The sequence below is a fragment of the Salvelinus fontinalis genome, chromosome 32 (genome assembly GCF_029448725.1).
Source record: "Salvelinus fontinalis isolate EN_2023a chromosome 32, ASM2944872v1, whole genome shotgun sequence".
NCBI classification, from domain to species: Eukaryota; Metazoa; Chordata; class Actinopteri; order Salmoniformes; family Salmonidae; genus Salvelinus; species Salvelinus fontinalis.
This window is the reverse complement of record NC_074696.1, coordinates 43,917,351-43,920,553: the sequence shown is the minus strand read 5'-3', so window position 1 is coordinate 43,920,553 and position 3,203 is coordinate 43,917,351. Positions and strand designations below refer to the sequence as shown.

The 3,203-nt window shown below is 39.8% G+C and overlaps 1 long non-coding RNA gene across 2 annotated transcripts; it reads right to left on the bottom strand.

Moving 5' to 3' along the window:
• Nucleotides 1–605: 605 nt before the first annotated feature.
• LOC129830570 (uncharacterized) lies at nt 606–2,909 on the bottom strand. Of its 2 annotated transcripts, none has more exons than XR_008755553.1 (4): nt 2,332–2,909; nt 1,501–1,568; nt 1,147–1,219; nt 606–955 (listed from the first exon to the last, which is right to left on the bottom strand). It is a non-coding gene; the product is annotated as an uncharacterized LOC129830570 (long non-coding RNA). The 2 variants fall into 2 exon arrangements; XR_008755554.1 differs by having other exon boundaries at nt 2,414–2,909.
• Nucleotides 2,910–3,203: the final 294 nt, after the last annotated feature.

The following is a 3,203-nucleotide window of genomic DNA, read 5'->3' as shown; positions in this document are numbered from 1 at the left end:
GCACGTGGGTACCTGCTTCTATAAACCAATGAGGAGATGGGAGAGGCAGGACTTGCAGTGCGATCTGCATCAGAAATAGGAAGGCTACCTGAAATGTTTGACCCAAGTTAAACAATTTAAAGGCAATGCCACCAAATACTAATTGCGTGTATGTAAACTTCTGACCCACTGGGAATGTGATTAAAGAAATAAAAGCTGAAATATATCATCCTCTCTACTATTATTCTGACATTTCACATTCTTAAAATAAAGTGGTGATCCTAACTGACCTAAGACAGGGAATTTTTACTAGGATTGAATATCAGGAATTGTGAAAAACTGAGTTTAAATGTATTTGGCTAAGGTGTATGTAAACTTCCGACTTCAACTGTATGTATTACAATTATACGCTTCAACAGTGTTTACCACTCCTGCTCCTGGGACATCAATGATTACACATTGTAACTATGCAATAGACTAGAAACATGATTGATTTGTAATTCATATATACAGAAATAGAAACTATGCATATCTAACTCCCTTCATCTGCATTAATCTGAGGACACAGGATAGTATTTCAATGAGATACTTCATTTCAACCAGTGGATAATGTGAAACAATTTATTGAAAGAAGTTTATTTTTCAGGTGTTATAAATGCATTATAATTATGATAATTGTAATATTATAAATACATAAAGCAATCTGTACTTCAATGCACATATGGTGTGCATTATAAAACGCGGAAGAAAGACGAGGTGGGGAGAGAGGTGTAGAAGACAGAAAAGGAAAGAGGTAAGAACAACGGCAGACAGCATATGATTCAACAATTACAGTGCTACCCTAATATTCTTTCAGTTCATCACAATTGCGGTGTCTCCTAACCAGCCTCGGGCCCCCAGTTGGCCCGAAGGTTATCTTAAGAGCGGGAGAGGTGGCAATGACGGGACCGGCTTCCTCTCTCACGTCAAAACATACCTGCAGACGAGAGAGCATGATTAAGCCTTGGCTTTTTTATTCTAACACGGTCAGTCATCTTAAATCTGGAGGTGAAATGCAAAACTGACCTTCGCTCATTAACTCCGGGACTACTACATCTCTGTCTGTATTTCAATGTAAAGCATCTCTTTAATAATACTTCCTGTTGACCCGACCAAGTGACATCTCACCTATGATCATGCTGTGCCCCCTGTGTCAGCCAGTTCAGATGCGGGAGGGGTTCACCAAAACAGCTGATATAACCTCGAGGATTTAGGGAGAAGGGGGAGAGAGATGAAGTGAAGAAGAGAGACTGTTCTTGTGTGTGGTCTCTCATCACTTGGTTATATCAAGGCTAACCCCCGGGGAAATAATGACATGGCTGAAACTGATAGTCCAGTGAAAATAGCTGTGTTTATGTGGTGTAAATCTGAAAATTAGCAGCTGACATCTTAAGCATTTTTAAATGAATGCATGTGAGACAGGTTCCATGTACAACAAGACAGGCAGAGATGGAGAAAAATAACACAGAACAGGTTAATTACCTCTGGTTATGGACACTTTTGCCAGAAATTAAGCTTTCACGGCCTGTTCCTCTTGATCAGCTTGCTCTCTGAAAGTAAAGAAAACAGCTTATTTTTTATAGATATGAAAACAATAACTGAGATATGACCGAACCCCCCCCCCCCATCACAGACCAGATTTGCCCAAACGACCAAGGGTTAGCTTGCTACTCAATGTAATAAAGTAATGACTTTTCAAAAAAAGTTACCTTACACGTTTATGTTGGCTGACAATTTGTTAGCTACGCTGTCCTTACGAACCACATAGCATATCATTACAGCAGCTACCTAACGTTCGTAGTTATACATCAAACTTGCCAGTATATAGGCTATCTTAACTACCCAACGTTTATTGACTTGATTATTCTCGTCATTCTTAATTTAGCTAAATGGTATAGTCGTTGTGCTTTCTCAATGGATATTCGGGTGCTTTCGCAAATTCGCTCTGGCTATCTATAGGCTGGACAATAGAACGAGTCAAAATTCACCCAAGGCTGAAAAACGGCTTAAGAACATTGGCTAAACTGGAACACTAGAGCAAATGAATGGAATCGAACGTTTGCTGAGCCTGTTTTGACTGGAGTGATGCTTAGAATTCCATATTTTTTTTTAGCCATTTTTATTTTAACACTACAAAATGTTCGTCGAACGAAACTGGGGAAAAAACAACTTGTGTAGAAAGTAAACATCCGCAACTCGATGGTGTCAACTGTGCTTATGTCTGCGTAATGAAAACGTAGGGGAAAAAATTCTAACTTCTGACTATTTCTGGTCTAGCGATCAATGACAAACGAGCTCGCTGCCCAGACTTACATAATTACAAAGAGAAGATTCTCCTGATTTTAAAATGGTGCCCGTGAAACAGTTTTGCTTCCGTCCCTCTCCTCGCCCATACCTGGGTTCGAACCATGGACCCTCTGCACACATAGACAACAGCCACCCTCGAAGCATTGTTACCCATCGCTCCACAAAAGCCACGGTCTTTGCAGGGCAAGGGGGACAACTATTCAAGGTCTCAGAGCAAGTGACGTCGCCGATTGAAGCGCTATTAGTGCGCACCCCGCTAACTAGCTAGCCATTTTACACCGGTTACACCCAATTTGAAAATAATCTAAATATATACATTGCGAGATATTTGGCGAAACAGACAGACATGCCAATATTTCCCCCATAGGAAACAATGGGAAGACCGCAGAGTTCCAATATTATTTTTGATGTTTACATTTTGTTGTTTACATTTTAACTATAAAACAACGTGAGCAGGTCTCATCGCCAACAGTAGCGAAGCAGGCATTGAACAATAAGCTGGGAATAGAACGTTCGGAAGTCGAGTTGGTGCCACGGTGCTCAATAGAACTAATAGGAGCTGGCAGGGTGAAAAATGCACTAAAACGAGGCCTGTTTTTTCGCGATTACTTCAAAACGACGGCAAGCAGCTGGGAAATATGATCATATTATGAAACTGGAGCAAAACTGTCTGAATTTACAAACTGACAATTTCTCTCCAAATGGAAACACCATAATATTAATCAACTGAATCAAATATTAATCAGCTAAATTTCTTAAAATCAATCCCATATACTATGTTATTACAAAAAAGGTTTTAAATTCTCTGGTAATGCCAATACGGAATACTATCAAATAGCTTCTCAAAGATGCCCTCTGGTGGTCAAACTAGCAATAAT